Source organism: Bactrocera latifrons, unplaced genomic scaffold, assembly GCF_001853355.1.
Source record: "Bactrocera latifrons isolate USDA-ARS-PBARC rearing strain unplaced genomic scaffold, ASM185335v1 scaffold_74, whole genome shotgun sequence".
Taxonomy (NCBI): Eukaryota; Metazoa; Arthropoda; class Insecta; order Diptera; family Tephritidae; genus Bactrocera; species Bactrocera latifrons.
The window spans coordinates 768979-789563 of NW_017537423.1; the positions used below are offsets into that span (position 1 = coordinate 768979).

Genomic DNA, 20585 nt, shown 5'->3' on the forward strand with positions numbered 1-20585 from the left:
ACAAGAAATTAAATATTTAATAAATTATCAATAAGTTCATTAAAAATTATCACATTTATTAAAAACTATTAATAATTTTGCAAAAAATAAATTTTCTTTTTCAAAATATAAGTTTGTAATCTTTTTGTAATTCCAATGGATATGAAGTTTATTACGGTTATAGTCGACCGCACAACTTTCAAATTTTTTTAAAGAAATATTTCGAAAAAATTTTTAATTTCGAAATTTTTTATTAACTTTTATGAAGAAAATTATTTTAAAGTGTAGTATACTACAAAAAGACTTACAAAAACTTTTACATTTTTTAAATCGCCATTTTTTAAAAATCTTAGTTTCCAAATTTCAATTTTTTTCTATAAAAAAGTTTTTAACTTCAAACTATATAAAAACATTAAGCGATGATTTCTCAATGCCTCGTTAACAGGCATCTGTCAGTAGCATCAGAAATCTACAGTTGTGTAACATATTTCGCCACCAGTGTGTGCTCAGATAAATTTTTGAGAGCGAACAGCGAAATAAGCAATGACAATTTGAAATCTTAGTTGCCAACATTACCCCAAAATGCTGCATAAATTACCGCACGGCCTCTCTACACTCCACCACCCACCCCGAACAACCCGCTTAGCTGGTGAGCGCACGACCGTCAAAGAAGTAGTGCATGCAACACGGAGAAAGTGGCATAAAAACTTGACGTTTATTTTATTATTTCATTTAAACTTTTCAGATTGCTTAGCAGCGCAACAAAAACAACAAATAATTGCAGTAACAACGGAAAAAACAGATTGGATTAATTTCTGCTGGCAGGCGAGTACACGAGTAGCTGGGAAATGAGCGTTAATGGCGAAGTGAGCAAGCGCTGGGACAGCGGGGGCACAGCTGGCATTAGTTAAAGTCGCGCAGTGGCGATTGGCGTGCGCCAGCTAAACATCAGTGGCAGCTTTTCATGCAACATGAATTGGTATTTTCTTGCAACTTTGTGTGTGTGGCATGCAACTTCAGCGCGCTGTTGCTCTTTTTGTGATTTTTTGCGCGCATTTGCAGTTAAAATAAGCTTGTTGTTGCATGCTTTGCTGTTATTACAAGTTGGTTGTTGTTGTTGTTTTTGTTGGTGCTGTATCTTTTGTCTTTTAATTTCCACAAGTTTTTCAAATGTTTTCTCTTGATTTGTGCAATGCTTGTTGCCTGTCAGGCGCAAACACGCACATATATATGTGCAACATTCTTACGTACACACACGCATACACAAATGCTGACGCGCATTTCAGCTTGCAACAAGTTTAGTTGCGTTTGCGCTGCTTTTGACTTTCTATTTAACTCCACCGTTGCGTTCTTAGCTCTGCCATCACTCCATGCCACTTGCCACACGCCACATGCGCCTAGCAGCTCACCGCCTGTTGCCTGCAATTACACTTCGCTAACGCTTTGCGTGATGTTTGCGCGCTAAGTGCTATTTCCTGGCCTCAAATCATTGCAACTTGCTTGCCACCCCACTCAGTCTCACGCTCTTTGCGCGCCTATTCGCTCTAATTCTTCCACGCTTGCCGCTATCCGCTTTGTATGTCAACTTTGTTTATGTTGCCTGTGTTTTTTACACATTTCTTTTTATTAATATTGTTGTTGTTGCATGCTATTCTACATAGTTGCCACGTACTGCGACAGGCATAATAAAGTGCAACAAACACACAAAAGCGAGTAAGTTTTTCCGGTTGCATGACTGTCTGCCACGGCTCAGCTCACCTCACCCCCTGTGCGATTACGGCCCGTCCTTCCCTTCCGCCACACACTACATACAATGTGCTTGTGTGTACGCTGCACTTGTGCCTTGTGTTTGACTTGTGTCAACGCGTTTACTTTATTCAATATACGCACTTTGTTGCACACCGTCACGGCATTGAAATTGAAATGTGTTACTCATACGCACCGGTGCGTGGGAATTAAATTTCGCTCAAATGGCTGTCAAAGGCAAGGGAAACGTAAATAAAAACGAAAGTATAATATTAAGTCTAGAATGAAGCAGAGAAAATAAAGCGTAAAGCGAGAAATACCGTTTAGGGTCTGATTTTTCTCGAAGGACAAATATTGCAAGATGCATGCTACTGCTATGAAAGTGAATTCTATACAGCAGACGGAAAGCTTTGCAGGCGGAAACAAGAAAGATTTTAACCAAAGCTATTTAGAAGCTATAATATCCTTCACAGATGCATTTATTATAGCATAAAGGGTATAAGTGCATTATCTTGATTTTGATGCGCCTGTTTGTATGGCAGCTATATAATTGATCTGAAACAATTTTTTGGAGATTATAGAGTTCTATTGGGCAATAATCTTTGCCAAATTTCGATAGGGTGTTTTGTCGAATAAAAAAGCTTTCCATAGAAGAACTTGAGATTTATCGATCAGTTTATATGACAGCTATATGCTATAGTAATCCGATATGAAAAATATGTTGTGAGATTATAGAGCTGCCTGGGACAATAGGCTGTGCCAAATTTCATAAAGATATCTTGCTAAACAAACGAGTTTTCACTACAAGGACTTGGTCTTAAGATCAGTTTATATGACAGCTATATGCTATAGTAATCCGATATGAAAAATATGTTCGGGGATTATAGAGCTGCCTGAAACAATAATCGTGAATTTCGTGAAGATATTTTGTCAAAGAAAAAAGTTTTCTACACAAGCACTTGATTTGGATCAGTCACTTTGTAGGACAGCAATATGCTATAGTGGTTCGATATCGGCGGTTTCAACAAATAAACAGATTCCGAGCATTAACTAGAAGAAGGAGTTTCCTTATTGTGGCAGAAAACATTAGACCGAAATGGTCAACTTTCCATATCATATGAGCCAGGATGTCTGACCCTTTGGTGCCCAAACCTTTGCTTCCTACTCCTATATACTGATTAGGATATCCGTATTAGTTACATATGTATATATCGTAAAGAAGGTATATCTTTGAAGCACTGACTGTGGGAACTCTGCAAGCGTTGGCTTTAAGATGGACACAAAATGATCGCAAAACCTAGCATTCAGGACGAGTTGGAGCTTAGTTTTTTTACAGCGACTCATGCATATATTGGTAAAAAGATTGCATCTGGTCTTGACTCAAAGACGCCGCTGGCTTTTGACTAATAAGAGCAACCATAAATGCAGTCTTGAGCTTCAATTTCAATGACTACATGAGGTCTGGTTAGGAAGTCACTTTTTATCCTATCAGCGATTTCGAATATTCTAGATATGACGATCTGAAGACCTATTGCATATTGTGTCGTCCCAAAGATAGACCTTTTCGGGGGTTTATACTTAAAATTAGATTTGCGGAATCAATGGCTTCATAGATCTTTAATAGTGTTCCATGTGGCTTCAACTCAAACAGAGCTCGACTTAGTAGTTTTTAAAATAAAAGCACCTCGATGAATGCAGTTCCTCGATACCCAATGACCGTCGGAAGGCTCGTCAGGCATTCCTTGTTTATCACTGATTGTAAGAAGCTGACGAAAAGCGAATTTATGCGACTTCAGCGACTGATCTCTGGCAAATAAGGTTTGCAACAACACCTTGTGGGAAATGCCGCATATACCTACTCCTCTGCTTGAAATGGTGAGTTAAATATAGACTTCAAGACTAACTTAAGAACTTAAGTTTAAAGACAAGTAGATATGAGTTGGATTAATTTCAAGAACGAGTTCACTTTGCCAAGCTTTCCGCGATCTGCTTTCATTCTCTCTCACCTGCCCCTTTCAGTCACCTCCGAACCATAATGCTACTGTTGACCTAGTGTGCCTCAGTTAATTTTTTTTCGCTTCATTCATTACACTAGCTTTTTTGTCGAACAACTTGCCCTCCACACATCCTTTACACTATCTTCCTTCATTTTCACGGCGTTTATGCGCCCAACAAGTGGTTGAAAATGGCTTTCACGACGGCGGCAGGCAGACAATGCAAAGCCATTTCGCGTTGTTTATCTAAGCATTTTGTGTGAGTGGCGCGCTTGTTTGGTGGCAGCGGCAACATGACACCATGTGGCGTATGTAGACACACCCCCACCTCCTACATCCGCACCAACATGCGCTCCTACAGCCACATCAGCACACGTACAACTCGAAGAAAAGGCAGCCGTTCGTGCACGCTTCGCCTTTTTCATTGCTCGCTGCAGCGAAACGCGCAATGTGGCGCCCTTTGCCACACTTGACTTGGCTTGACTCGCAAGCAGCTTGATTCGCTTGTGGCGCTTGCCATGTACTTTCGTGTCTTAAAACCTTTGTGTCCCATTGCTGCTTGTTCGTTTGTGTGGATGCAAAGTTGTGTTTGTATGTGTGTGTTTTGACATTGTTTTTGTTATTCTTATGTTTACATGACACTGTGTGTGGTTGTTGTACATGTCCCTACCCTACTTTTTTGAGACAGATGCGGCACAACACATCACAAACGATTTGCGGTTCGCGCTGCCCCTTTCCCCGATTTAGCATTCAAAGTGTCGCTCACTGTCTTACTGCCCGCCCTGCGGCCTAACCATCTCAAGCAATGTGACACAGACATTTAACCTCGCATATGTATGTGGTATATATATTGGTGTATTGCTTGCTCGAGTTGAGGTTATAAAATATTATGTGATGCAATAAAAGTGTAATAAATTACAAGGCAGTGCCTCAGTAGAGGCGAGTAATCGCAGGGGGAGAGTGTGAGTGGAAGAAATAAGGGCTCGAAATGCTGCAGAGTATGTTTTAAAGTTAGGTGACCTGGATTCAAGTAGATTGAAGTTGAGGAGTTGGCCGTCTATTGATGGGTTTGGCATCAACGGTGTCAGAAAGCCTTTCCAAACTTACGGTTTTGAACCATTTAAAAAAGGTTGGGTGCAAAAAGAATATTATTGGGTACCACATGAAACATATAGCCCTGATTTTGCACCATCGGTCTACTATTTGTTTCGGTCAATGCAGAACTCCCTTAATCGAGTAAAGTTGGCTTCAAGTGAAGCCTGTGAAAATTAATTGAAACAGTTTTTCGCCGAGAAACCAGAAAAGTTTTACACTGATGGAATAATGTCTCTAACGGAAAAATGGCAAAAAAAATGGCAATATTTTGATATAAGCGGACCGCACAAGTTACGCATAAAACGATAACGTTAAAGAAGGAACTACAGCCTTGCTACAGAGTGTTGGCATTTCTTTTTTTTTGAACTTTCTTGGAACCCATATCCTTACATTAATTTAAGGCTTGCATCGATAACGGAATGGTACAAGAATTATTAAGAAAAATAGAAAGAGCTATTACACAACAAGTTTTATAAAATCTGTTGACAAAATTAACAAAATTTTAAAGTTCATATATTATTACTATATATTTCTGTAGGCGCTGCCTGTTCCTACCTTGACGCTGAGAAGTATGCAATCATTTAGCCGCTAGGAATTATGTTTGGTTTTATAGATAAGTGAGTGGCATAGAATAAAAGGCGGTATTACTAGCCTAACTGTGCAAATGCCTATTAGGAAATGTTGCCTACATTTAGGCGCTTATATTAAATTAAGAAATTTCGGCGTGTTTGTTTAGCTTGATCAGGTTGTTTAGGCAAATATATTATTGGCTAGATATATATATATGAAACTATTTGCATTTATATTTTATTTTTTAGAGTTTTAATTTTTTTTTGAAATATTTCGCTTAAATTTTAACATTTCAACTAAGTTGTGCTTTAGAAATTGGAAACAATATTGTATTCAATTTTATTCAATGCTTGCACATAAATATTTCAAATTTAATTAATAACTGTAAATACTTAAATAAAAAACTAAATACAAAAAATTTGTTGGTCAAGATTTCATTCAAAGAAATTTACTCAAATTTTATTCTGAATGCAAAAAAACATGAATTAATTAAATGAAGTATTTTTCTTTAAGTAAAAGTATTATAAAAAAAATACGAAAAATATATACATATGTACATATGATATGATATATATTTTTACGTAACAAATATTTGTATTCAAAGAAAATACATAAACAATCCTTTGGCAACAATTTCAGCATGAAAAAAGGTAAAAAAAACTTTCGCAATCAAAATTAATTAATATACATATATATTTTTTAAAATTAAATTTGTTAAATGTAATTTATTTATTACGTACTTTTATTGCCGGATTTTAATAGAAAAGGTATTTTACAGAGTATTTAAATTTTAAAACTTAATAAATTTTTATGCAATATATTTTTTTTACAATATAAAAGCAAAGGTACAAATAGTWAATGTTGAAGCCAGCCAAACGCATCTACCAATTAATGTTTTTAAGTTTCAGTTTTTTTATGCCTTTTTATTAAAATGTATATAAAAAATATGAATATAAATTTTTCCCAAAAACATGTTAATTCCCATTATTCAAACACAACAGTCATCAAGTGTTAAACTTTTTAAATAAACGCCGCTTTTAGCTTAATAAATAATATGCCACTGAATCACTCATACGCCGTGGCGCACACAAAACCTCTCGCACTCGACAGAAAGCGGCTTTAATGAAAGCATTTAGTTGTATAAAATAACAACAAAGGGAAGCAGAAAAATGTGCAAATGCATGCAAAGCGCAAAAATGAAATTGTAGGAGAAAAAAAAAATTTAAAAATTAGTAGCAAACAAATAATAGCAGAAAATGCATGCAAAGTGCAAAATTGTAATAGAAAAAATAGTAGGAGAAATAATACTACTAAAAAATAGTAGTAGAAAAGTAGAACAAAAAATATAAAATAAAAAAAAAAATAAACCACTAGCAGAAAAAAAGGGGCATACACTTGAAATTAACGACAAAGTGGGCAGAAGTGTGTCAAGTGCCATAAAAGGCAAATTTAAAATTGTCGCACAAATGAACATGCAAGCATATAATATACTAACAAAACAATAATAATAGCAATGAGTGTTGTTTCAACCGTAATATATATCATATAAGATATTAAGAGCTTACAAAAAGCCGTAACAGGCTGTGGGGGCCAAAACTGCTTTGGTTTGTGGCGGTAAAGCTATTTAAAAGATGATTTGTGATATTTATTAGTGTTATAGGGAAACTATTATTGCGTAACAATAGGGTTTCGCTAATAAAATATTTCAACTGTGATATATTCAATATAATATATGTTCGAAATAATATGTCTTTCAATCCTAAGTACGAAGACGGTTCCGACATATATGTAGCTTCTTGCTAACGAAAGTACATGTACAAACGTTCAACTCGATAACTCAAAAGCTGTGGGACTAGCTGACATATGTATATACATACATACGGATTAGGTTAAATGGACTCATATCGTCAAACTGTTCAATCCTTGTCTCCGACATTTCCTTCTAGGTGTTCTTGTGTGGACAACTTAATATAATAATATAAAATCGAAGCAGAAGTGGTTGAGTAGTTCGTAAAGATGAATCTTCATATGACTAGGGACAAACCTAATATACGAGAGTTTGTTAATAGCAAAACAAAACAAACAAAAAAAAAAAAAAAAAATGAACCGAGTCGAAGCTCTGCTCTCTTCATATGATCCACTACTGGACAGCTGTGCTTCCTGAGAACTGGGCCAGCTATAGACTGACATTAGTTCTGGCGCTCTCGCAAAAAGTGGATCGCAGGAGGTCTAGTGAGCTCTTTATTTTCTGAATGGCTTGCCTTTCCTAGTTTTAGAGGATCTAAGTGGTCATTGCCACATCGGTGTTCACTTGGTAAGAGGAAGAACTTATTATTTCACTTTTGAAGAGCAAGGATTCGAATATTCGTACATCCAGCCTCCTATCTTTTCTTATCTAAGCATCATCCTTCAGAAAAAGCCGACACTGATGGACGAAGTCAACGGCTGTCAAAAGAAAACTAGCATTTTGTTCCTGTTTATCTATCACGAAATGAAATTTTGACACGATCTTTTGAAAATGGACTTCATCTTTAGAAAGACCTGCGACTTAATTGATTGTTGCCATTTTTTCTGAATGTCATTCGAGAAGGAGTGTAATCTTTGTACAGCTCGCGGGAGCTTAGACACTCAAGTGGTGTTTATTTGATTGCAGGAACGTAGTTTGAAAAAGATGTCTCGATGTGAAAAATGTTAATAAACTCTCTTTGTTTCGAGGGTAAACAATTACTTTGAAAAATCCCGAGGTAACACATACTTCGATGGATTCAGTAATACTAGAGCAGTGAATAAGCATTTGCCGAACGATAGCTTCGGAAAATCACAGTTTCCCGCCAACTTTATACTAATTATTTTACTCAAGAGGAGAATACATTTGAAAACGCAATCTCACAGCGGTCCTAGCCCCACAGGAGGTATGTAGCTGTAGCATGTGTGGCTCATATAAGAGATAAACCAAAATTGCTGTGAAAATTTCCAAGCTACAGGTAAAATAAGAGAAAAAATATTAGCGACAAATACATGTGGAAATCCAACAGCTAAGCGATACAGCGATCAAGGTGTCAGGGTGGAGCGTGACAAGGTAGCAGCTGAGCTGCAGCGCAACTTGCAGCTGTAAATGCTTGGTTTCCAGGGCAATCAGCCAAGTACAGTCCAAATGCAATATTTCAGTTGCTTTTTTGTTGGCGGACAGCGGCGTCCTCATCAATGCCGCTGCCGCTGTCGACGTCGACGTCGCTGCAATTGTGCTTGCAGCTGCATTTGTTTTAGTTATTAGTGCGATTGACGCATTGTTGTTGCTCTACTTGTTGTTATTTATCTACAGAATTTACATGTCGGCCTCAACATCGCCTTAGCCCCTTGCCGCCCGCTGCACTGTACTGACCTTCGGTGGGCAAAATAGATCGTAGCGTGCCCAGCGAATCCGGGCCCAGTTGGCTTTAGTCGTCTTCTTGTCACATGATTGGTTGGTTCGTAGGCTTCAAGGCTGTTGTTGTTGTGCATGCATTTATTATTATTGTAGTTATTGGTGTGTTGTAAAGTTGCTGCAGCAGGTGAGCATTGCTGGTGGTTGGTGTGGGTGGTGGAGGTGGTGGAGGTTACTATGGCGGCAGCTGGGGTTCAATAGATTGTCAACAGCGTGTGAAATAGTTGCCGCCTGGCGGGTGGATGCAGAGGTTGGTGTGGCAACGCAACTTTAATGGGAAATGGGTAATTCAAAGAGGAGGGTAGAATAGTGGCAGGTAGAATGGTGAGTGGGCAGTTCAATATGACCATCACAAGCGTTGAGGTATGAGTGAGTGTAGTCAGCTTGCTTGAATTGTTGATGAAAGGACGCTTACTGTTTCAAATTCGAAAATTCGAAGTTCAGTTTTGGCGTGACAATGCCCTTTCTCTCTCTCTCGCTCTCTCTCTTTGCCATGACTCTCAGTAGCTTTGCGCTAGTAAGTGTCAACCAACGTTTGCACTCTCTGTTGCTCTTTCTCTCTAAATCACTCTCTCGCTTTGGGGTTATATGGGGAAAAACAGCCTAAACCGATTCTTCTTTAAAATAAATTACTTTTTTTTGTTTACTTTTGTGCGTTTATAGTGTATTTTGAGGCGCATCAGGTGGAAGTATTGGAAAGTGATAGCCTATAGGTAATTTCATAGGTGAAAATTAGTAAGTAGTAATGAGTGCTCAACGAGAAAAATATAAAAATAAATATTCTCATAAGTTTTTTTTTCTTAATTTTAAACTTTTAAAATGTTAAAAATTGATACAGTTTTTCGAATTTTACAATTTTTTTTTTAATTTTGTTAAGGTTTTATAAAAAAATTTAAAAAATTTATTCGCTTCTCCAAAAGATTTGAAGTTTTTATTGAATTTCTTCCCAAAATTTTAAATTTTGCCAAATCTTTTATTTTGAAATATTTTTGAACTGATTTTTTTTAAATTTTAAATATCTGCCAACCCTTATGAAAACTTTATGATTAAATATTTCTTCTTCTTAAGAGTATTAGACGAGTTAACAACAACATGATTAAATAATATTGAATAAGAAAACTGTGTCAGCAGAAAGTAAAATTCTCACCCTCATTAACGTGTGTGTGTGCGTCTATTTAGTGACAATATTTGACAGAATATCATTCATCTTCCCAATGACGTATCACATTTGTTTAAGGGAGTAAGTGATAAGGCAAATAAGCACACAAGCACACGACCGTAGGCAAGCCTAAGCGAAACTATAAGCTTTTGAGACACAAGCAACGCAAATATAAAATAACAGCAACCCATAGCGCCGCGCAGTATGCAACAGTTTGCAAATAATTTATATTTCAGTGTATACAGCGCAAGGAGGCGACTTAAGCATGGTGGATTTCCTTGCTTGGGTGTTGCTTGTCACACAAACATAATTTAATATTAGCTTGCTAGGCTTTAAGGCGCTTTAAATTTTATTTTTCATTTTATTACATATACATGTATATGTTCTGCTTGGCGGTTGTACTTTGCATGTAACTTACATGCTGGGGGTTGCCAAATTGCTAATGGCTTTTTATTGCCAACAAAACGCATAGCATAATTTATGGCTTCAGTCTTTTTTATACGCGCGCTTTGGTTTTTATTTCACGAACAACAGACTTGGGAAGCAACGAAGAACTTCCATGTTTTACTGCATTGTAGTAATGTTATTTCAGTTTTTGCAGTTTCCACTCGGCACTGAATTCATTTTCTAACTTCTCCTTTTGTTATAATTTTATATTCTTAACTTTGTACTTTTTGGTGCGCAAAGCATTTAACTTTGTGTATATGGGAACTATTTCAATGACATTAGTGTCAAAGCTGCTGTCGAGCGGACATTATAGAGAAAAGCGGCTGACTTTGCGAACAACACGTTGGACTGCTGATTTTTCTTTGTTTTTAAGTTTAAAATTGAAAATGAAAATGTTTTCTCTTCAATACTCTCTCTTCAAGCTCCCCAAATCAGTAAGTTTTTCCCATGTAAACTGGCTTTGATGATTTATTTTGCCATGCAATTTCTTCTTTTTTAAGCATTTGCTTTAAAATAAGTAAAAGAAGGGAACAATTAGAAGCTTTAAGTACGAATGTTAGCACAGATGAACTTGTGAAAAACCACAATTTCACTAAAGTAACTGCTTGGTAAAGTTTTGTAGGAAAATTAATTATTTCAAGCACATTAAAATAAGTAAAAAAAAAAAAGGAGTGAGCAATGAGAAGCAATTTCATGGCTTTAGATAAACATATAGCATAGCTGAACTTGTGAAACACCACTAAAATTTTTACAGTAGAAAAGTAAAAAACTGCAGAAAGATCGAAATAAGTAAAGAAAGGTGAACTGAGTAAACCAGGAATAGGCAATTAGAAAGAACATCATCACATATCATATATTAGCATAGTTGAACTCATGAAACACTAGTAAAATTTCCACCAAAATAATTATTAGGTACTCTCATTCTTGCGAAACTTTTTAGGAAAACATTCATCACTTAATTACAAGAAGACTTGACTTGTGTGGCAATTGAAAAATAAGTGTAAGCTTCATTTTCGGGAACATTAGTATATTAGATTTACATGATTATAACTGAACTGCAAGCTAGAAAAAGCAATTATGATAATTTCTGGGGTAAGATGCAAGTTTGTACATCTCAATGCATAAGCCAACTAATACCACAATTTTTAAAATAATTATAATAATAATAAGCTMAGAAGTTCAGACTCACCATTTTTGAAGAATTCAATTATACTGACGTTGCTGCAGCGCTGAAAAGAGAAGAAAACAGTTGTTACGTTATAATTTACATTGGCGTAAGCAACAAAGTATATTAGACGGAATTTATGGAGTTAAAAGGTAAATCTTATTTATTTAGCTCCACTACTGCTAACTTTTTTCGAATTAGTAGATGTTTTTATAAATTTTGTAAGCTTAAAAAATGTTTATGAAATGCGCCAACTCCTTAAGAGCCTTTAAAATATATAAAATTTATATATAAGATATATATATATATTATATACTAAAGTAATATATATATATATTATATATTGATTCATATTTACTCTAAAGTATAAAACAAAAATTTAAATAAGAAACTATAGATTTTTGCTTAAGTATTTTTGTGTGCCAAAAGTTCAGTTATAAGAAAACATTGTAAGCAAAGCCTCACTGTTTTACCACTTTAAAGTTCCTAACTTATTATTATTAAATTCAGAAATCAGTAATTATAAGATTAAATAAGGCAAAACGAAGTGGTATTCCACAAGTTTAGCTAAATATATTGTTTCTAAAAAATTTACTAATGTCACCATGCACTTTGATTAAAGCATCCCTAAGCGATTCCGTCACACATACTTACCAGAAACACTTATTTACCTACAAACAGCTAATAATGTTGGTGTTCAAACGTACATTTATTTGAAATTTATTTGTTAAAGTAAAGGAAAATATAGTTTAAGATGTTTCAAGAGATTCAACTTCCAGAGCTATAAGGACTCCTTAATACTCTTTAATTCAAGCTTTCATTGGCGATACAACCTCATATTTATGATGGTTGATCAGAAGTTGTATGCAATTGATTTATTGAAACCAAAAGTTTGTGGATTTGGACATATAGTAGTAATTAGTGTAATCAAGTGGCACTAAAGAGGAGCTTAGATATAAAAAATTTAGATGTTTCTACGTAATATATTTACGTACGAACTTCGCCGAACTTCAATTTATTAAATATTTTGTACGCAATACTTTTACGCGTTTCACAAGTTCATTTGTGCTCTTTAGCCACCGTTGAACTTGTGAAACACCACAAGAGCATGTCGTATTCCAACTTCATTTTGCTTTTGCAACATTTTTTCTAATAACATTTCTGTATATAAAATAATCAACAAGCATTTTAAACTTTTTCTGGCACATTTCTTCAAACTCGAGCATTATTGCCTGATACAAATACGGAACGTACTAATTAAGATCATATTTTTACGAACAATAATGGCGCTGCACTTTGCACGCCAATTTTATTGCAATGAGTTAATGAAATAAAATTACCAGCAACCGGCGGTATGCAACCAAAACAGAAAAGTGAAAACAACATAATAACGCAAAAACGCCTGCAAGTATGCTAGCCATGAAATTAAACCACCGGCTACTAATAATGTTGTTGTGCTTTTTTATGAATTTTTATGAACACAACAACACTAGTGTATGAGTGGAAAAATCACGTCTGCAAGTTGCTTAAAGTACGCGCCATGCATGGAAATGCGTTATAAGCTAAAGTTTCTATTTTAAAGCATACTTTGCGGTGCTAATTAGCGGCAGCGCTACTTTGGCGTGGTAATGAGACTGCAAATGTGTGTGTGCGCTATGCACGCTAGCTGCTAATGGTCAAAGTTAAGCATTGCTGGTGATATATAATCGTACAAACATTTTTTTTGCATACTTTTTGGCGTACCTGCGCAAAATGCGCTCTCAACAGCGCAATGTGAACGGCAAACCTGTGGAATGGCAAGCTACAGACAGTACAAGCGTATATGCTTGTGTATGGCAATGCCAAGGTAAAGTCTATTTTTAGGCGCATTATATTAAAACGCGTGATATTTATTTCAATATGAAAACGTTATAAATTTTTGGGTAATTTTAATGAATGAAACTAATTAAAATCACTTTTGAGTAAATGCAATATTTTTATTTGTGTTTACGCAGAAAAGTATGCATCAAACATTTCAATAAAGTTGTAGCGTATTAACTATATGTTGGTTAAGCTTAACGCATTCATTAATTGCGTATGTAGAAAAGTTATCCCGACGAATTTTAGTATAAAAAATAAAAAATCCTGAAATAAACTACCACACTTCCAAATAACCGACTAACTCTCCACTGCTCATCTCTACAGTTAGCCACCTGTTATAACCCCATCAGTCAACGCAACAAATTGTGTCATTATTATTAGCACGCGTTTCTACACCTTCACAAGCTTCGGTTCGTGCGTACAGTACGGTGCAAAATGCATTTGCTGATTAATCAGTTGTTGTGGGCCGTTTGTAAATTGATTACAACTCTGCATGCAAATTACGGTAATAATAGTGGCATTGGAAATGTGTGCGTAAATGAAGCTGAGATTGGCAGTTACACAAACAAGTTCGTAAGGCGCCTAAATGTAGGCTAAGTAAAATAAATGCACACATATTTCGTTGCAAAATGCAAAATCTATATTTTGAAGAAGAACTAAGGCCTCATAGTTTAACTTAGATTTGCAATTGCATACTACGAATTTATTAATTTTACCAAAATAATGAAACAAAAATAATTGAAAATAGTTTCTCATATATAATATAAATCTATAATATATATGTATGTATAAATATGCATAAATGTAAATATAATAAAAAAAAGTTAATGTCTTGTAAATTTTCTGAAGAGAGTAAGTGAGTTTTAGCTTTACTTACATATAATAAAAAATTATAGTCTCATTTTCATATGCTATACGTTCAATATGTAAAGTTATATAATATACTGTTTCACAAGTTCAACTAAATGCTTTTTGTATGAAAAGAAGTTTTCTAAATAGAAAAACCTATTTTAAGCTTTACTTGCTTCAAAGAAATACATTCCAAAATCAGAAATATTAGTTAAGATTATTTAAAACATGCAATTCTTTTACTAATTTTTTTTTGTAAAATTACATAGAAAATATTTGTTAAAAATGCAATGTTTACTTGTTTTTTAATGCATGTGCTGAAATTAAGTACTAAAAATGTACTAAAAATATCTAACAAAAAAAATAACAATTTTTTTTAAATTTTCTTAAAGTGCGTACTAAGAATGTAATTAACACAGTTGTTTAGAACACAGGCATTTTTTAGTAATATTTTTTTTTTTGGAAGTATACTAAAATTATGTGCTAAAAATGTGTACTAAAATTTTTTGGCAAAATTGTATATATGTATAAAAAGGCAATAATTACTAATAATTTTTTTCGAGAAGTGTTGACTAAAATTAAGTAATAAAAATATCTATCAAAAATTCTGCTTGCTTCTACAAAAATTTGTTTCTTAAAGTGTGTACTAAAAATCTAATAAACATAGTTGTTTAAACGCATGCCATATTTTTTCGTACTAATTTTCCGAAATATACCAAAAATATGTACTAAAAATATATGTGCAAATACTAGGCTTTGCGTTGTCATTGGGGTAGTTTTTTTACGTGTTTCGCCTTCTCACTTTAGTTCGCCTTCAAAGGGATGTTCCTATGCTACCCAGAGGATACTTGGTCAAGGACCGGAAGTCGTGAGCTGCTTGAGTCATATGTAAAATAATCGTTTCTGGCCACTCTCAAGTGAATGGCGATCAGAAAACTTTCCTCACTTGCGTAAACTTCTACACATGACTCCATCCTCCAAATACTAGGCTTTATGATAGCAAATATTAGGCAATTGTTTAACAAAAAATTTGGAGCAAAAATAATTTTGTTGCAAAAATTTTTACTTCATTTGTTTTTAAATGTACCAACATTTTTTATAATAATTTTATTTTATTTTTGTTTTTTAAATTATTTCGATTTTTGTGCTCAATGCATATTAATTATAGCGCGTAAAAATTATCTTAGGAGATTTTTAGTTTTTGTGAAGTTGTGAAAATTTAGTACTAAAATATTTCAAAAATGAAAAAAACTCACTGATTTTTTAGTTGAATGCATTCATATTTTATCATTCAAAACAAAATTAATATAAACTCCAGACCATTACTGGAAATTTATTCTCGAAATATGCTTAAAAATTTTCACCAAAATTTAGTACACAATTTTTATAAATGTAATAAAAAAAAAGTTTGCAAAAATTTTGTGGATTTTTTACTTCATTGCAAACTTATTACTCTGCTTAAAAATTAGTTTAGGTGAACTTCAGATAATCAGTTGAAATTTATGTTATTTGTGATTAAAAATGTGTACTAAAAAGAACTTCATTTCTTTTTCCCATCTATATGTTTTAGGTGTAACTCCTGCTACAATTTTGACGCTTACTCACACTGAATAGCTCCGAAGATTCGAAATTTTGATTTATTCTCTCTGATTTTGACAGAAACACACAAAACTGTTGATTGAAGCTCTAGAGAAAACTAGCAACTGGGCGAAAATCAACAAGCAGTTTCGGGAAAGTAATAATTAGCTAGCACCAACAATAATGGCAGCAACAGCAATTGCAACCACAGTAGCCACAGCAGACGTAGATTTAGAACAAATAAGAACAACAACTTGCCCCATGTTGCATGCTAAAGAATATGTGCAAAGAAGAAGAAGGAGACGGAAAAACACAATTCACATGCAATTTGTGTGATTGAGGCATGGAAAAGCCACAAGCCGAAACTGCAAAAACTGGCTATGAACCGCAAACGTACAACAACCACAACAAACAACAGCAGAAGAAAGTGTGCAGCACAACAATAGCAACAAACGAGCGGTGCCAGAGTGAGCGCCTGCCGCACAAACTACTCAAGTCAATTTCGCACAAGAGATTTTCAATTTCGACCCAAAACGTCGAAGGAAATGAAGCAAAGGAACGTGGCGAAGCTCACTACGCCATTGACTGCGTACCGCAATGTAGCGCACAAATTGACTGCAGCCAGTACGGATCACAACAACAACAACGCTAGCGACTATAGACAATGCGAAGGGGCAAACAACAGCAAAAAAGGACACGAAGCGTGCGCGCGTTACTATAGCAGTTTACACAAGGATAACGGTGGCCACACACACACACACACACACATACACTCGCCTCGACTTACACAGCGCAGATTGTTTGCCTAGCTGACTGCTTGTTTGGATTTGGCCAGCAAAAAGGATAACAATGGCCCACCAGGCAAGCGCCGGCGTCTTCGCCTACGTCCACGCCGTAGCCATCTTTGCAGTGCGCGCTAACAACAATAAGATAATGGCAATCCAATTTGTTAAATGGATTTCGCGTTGCGTGCAGCAGCCACAGGCAGCAGCTGCAACGGCAGCGCGAAGTGCGACAGTGCAGGGTACCCACGGCCATTGCATTTTCACTTTTTTTTTAGCTGTCGCGCATTGCCGCTTATTTGTCAGCTTACTACCAATCGCTTTGTTGCTATTGTATGTTTTCGTGCCGCATATTACGCGCCTTCGCCGCTGTCAGCCATTGGCGCGTCATGTTTACTAATTCTGCGAAAGCCATTGCATGCTGAGCGCAAGGAATTTGTGAGGTGTTCTAATCCCTTTGTTAGCCAGCAGTCATTCTTGCAGCTGTTTAGCTTCTAGTTGGCGCGGCGTGTGCAATTGATGGCGGCTTATTGTTTGTGCAGCAGCCAGCTCCTTCTGCCGCTGGCTCCAATTCATATGTGTTGCATTTATTTGCCACGCACTGCCTGTAATGAGCTCCTAATTAGCTAATGAAATGCCTGCTTATCTCTTCATCACTGCGCCACACACGCCTTCTTTCGGCCGCCACACCCCGACACCTATTCAGCTGCTGGCTCTAGCCTGCATCTGTTATGCTCTATGTTAAACAAAATTCTGTGCCATTTAAGTGTGGGATAATGCTTATGTGTGTAGTTGTGATGTTGAAGTACTTGATATATTCATGGTTGCTTTTATATTTTGTTAGTAAGCCATTATGACGTGCTCTGCTAACTATTTGCTGTATGCTTAGTGTCAGATTAAAGCGTCGTGCTGATAAATATTTATAAATTTCCATTCTCAGTTTAACGTTTTTTGTACAGCGTAATTTTTCCGAAAACAGTTTAGTACTAAAATGTAATCGTTGGTGTTAATTATTGGTCATAAAAATTTCTTTTAAATTTAATTTTCATAAAAAATCAACAAGAAAATTTTAGTACTAAAATGCATGCGAAAAAACTACTGAATTTCAGTACTAAAATTTGTATAGTACATTTGTTACTAAATCTGGGGCAGTGTTTACCCATTTAGTACTAAATAAGTTTCTCATACGTTTTTAGTACTAAAATTTGAAGCCGAGATTATATATTAAATTAGTACTAAAATATATAGTGAAACAAGTGTACTAAATTTAGTACTAAAATTTAAACCGTACATTCTTGGTCAAAAATATTTTCTAAAAAAATGTTGTACTAAAATTATAATAAAATTGAAATAAGTAAATAAAATTTGTAATGAATTTTAAGCGTTAATCTTTTAGTAAATAAATAAAAAAACTTTAACTAAATGTTAAACAGTAGCCAGTTAGTGCTAAAAAGTTTTCTCAAACTTAAAGTGGAAATTCTATACTAAATTAGTACTAAAATATAACGCGAAACGCGTGTAATAAATTTAGTACTAAAATGTAATGCGTAAAATCTTAGCCGTAAAAATTTTAGTACTAAAACTATAATAAATTTGTAATAAATAAATAAATATTATAATAAATTTTAAGCGTAAGCCTTTTAGTACACTAAAATAGTTTCTCATACTCATACATTTTCTCTTGCTATTTTAGTCCTACAACTTTAAGCAAATATTATATATTGCACAAAGTACTCAAATCTAAAGTAAAAGATTTGTGAAACAGTTTTAGTACAAAATTATTGTCTACGTCGTAAATTTGTGAACATACTAAATTTTCTGAGTTTTAAAATTTTGAACAAATTTTTTTTATAAAATTTTAACTTGCGTTTCTTACGCGATTTTAATACTAAAATTTTAAGTAAAAATTATATACTAACTAGTACTAAAATATAAAGTAAAATATGTGCACAAAATTCAGTACCAAAATTTAATCCGTAAATTTTTGGTCATTAATATTTTCTAAAAATATTTTAGAGCTAAAATTAGAATAAATTTGTAATTAATTTTAAACGTTAGTTTAGTATTAAAATACTTTCTCTTACGACCTTACTAGTAGAACAATTTTTTTTTCGTACTAAAAAGTCAAATACAAACTTTGTACTAAATTTTTTTCCAAAATTTTAACTTCCGTTTGTCACGTGATTTTAGTACTAAGTACGATAAATTTGGCAATTAAAAGAATTCGGGAAATCAATATCTGACATGCTTTGCCCAAAAGTATGCAAAATTTATTAAAATAAATTTTTGGTTGTATAAATAAGAAAATAATAATAATAATAAAATAATAAGAAAATAATGGATTTTTTTTTCAACTCTTAAGCGCCTAAAAGTACATTTCAGCGGTTCACAGCGCTCAAAATTATGCTCAGATATAATATATATGAATATATTTGTTTTGCAGTAGAAGATTTAAACTTGCGCAGGCGGAACAAATTATGTAAAATTAATTTTATGCAGGAAAAAACATTATACATATATGTACAAACACTTGAAATCCGTAAGCGCCTAAAGGTATAGCATATTTTAAAATATTTACATTGAACTATCCATTACAAAAGAACCGCTAGGAGCACCTAAAAATTTTCAAATTTTATATAAATATTTTTGTTTTAAAGAAAAAGTTTGTAACACTTGAGCGCCTAAAGGTGTGGAGTATTTTAAATTTTTAATATTTTTTAATATTTTCTTAATGGTTAATGTTTGATTTATAATTTTTCCTTATTGTTTTTTATTTTGCTTTTTACATTTTTTTTTTAATTGTTTCTTTTGCTATTTATCAGATTACATTTCCCCATGGCTTCTATAATTTTACAGCTGAATCTAGTGAAATTAAAAATAAATGCTCTTACATACTACTGCTTTCAAAAATTTCCATTTTTGCAAGCGTTTTTCGTCTAATCCTTTTACTCGTGTAATCGCACCGCCATTCACTTTGATCTCGCCCAACTTACATTATATTGTACAAATAGAAAAGAAATAGATTTCCCACAAAACATTGCAATGCATTGTGCTATTATTAAATTTCCTTTGTACGCTCGCAACATTCATTTTAAGTGCCCAGCAAATAAGTCAAATACAAGAAATTTTCAAAACCAAATGAGAAAAAACTTAAAATAAAAAAGAAAATATATGTATTTCAAAAAAACTGAAACTAAAAAATAAAAATAATAAAAAATAAATATAAAAAAAATAAAAAAATAAAAAAAAAAATCTTAAATTAGATACTAAATAATAGCACTGCGCCCAGCATGTGCATTAAAGATTTTCGCGCGCGTAGAGAACATTTCAATCAATTTCATTTCATGTCCACTTGAGTTATTGCCGNAATTTTTCAAATTTTATATATTTTTGTTTTAAGGTAAACCTTGATTTTTCAAAGTGAGCGCATAAAAGTATGCAAACATTTAAAAAACTATTTTTGCTTTATTGCATAAAAGTTCGATGTGAATACATTTTACAAATAGAGCATATGCACCATTTCGAAATATTTGCCTTTTTTTAAACCAGCCATTAAACGCTACAAAATTTAAAATTTTTTTTGAAATTAGCCATCCGCACTTTGTTGTCTTTTTCCAGAAGCTTTTTTTCTTTTTTTGTGAAAGTAGCCTGAAACATTTTCAAAATTAATTTGTTGTTTGTTTCTTTTGTTTTTTACACTAAAAGTTTGATGTACGGACATTCCAGTCCCTTCAGCGTCTGAAAGTATGCGAAATTTTAAAGTATTTACTATTTTTCGAGATAGTCATTGCACTGAGTCTCTGAGAGCATTATAGCAAGCTAAACGATATATCGACAACCACTTTGCAGAATCCGCAACTGCTTTGCAATATATATGTATGCATGTATTCATGGATATGTGTGGGCTGGCTTTGCGTTTGTGCTGGTTTAATCTGCT

General features: G+C 34.0%; 1 protein-coding gene across 1 annotated transcript in view; it reads right to left on the reverse strand.

The window, feature by feature from the left end:
* LOC108976255 (calcitonin gene-related peptide type 1 receptor) overlaps positions 1 to 20585 on the reverse strand; it is a gene marked incomplete in the record, with an annotated part of 342301 nt that overhangs the window by 53417 nt on the left and 268299 nt on the right. The window contains 1 exon segment of the mRNA XM_018945214.1: positions 11604 to 11643.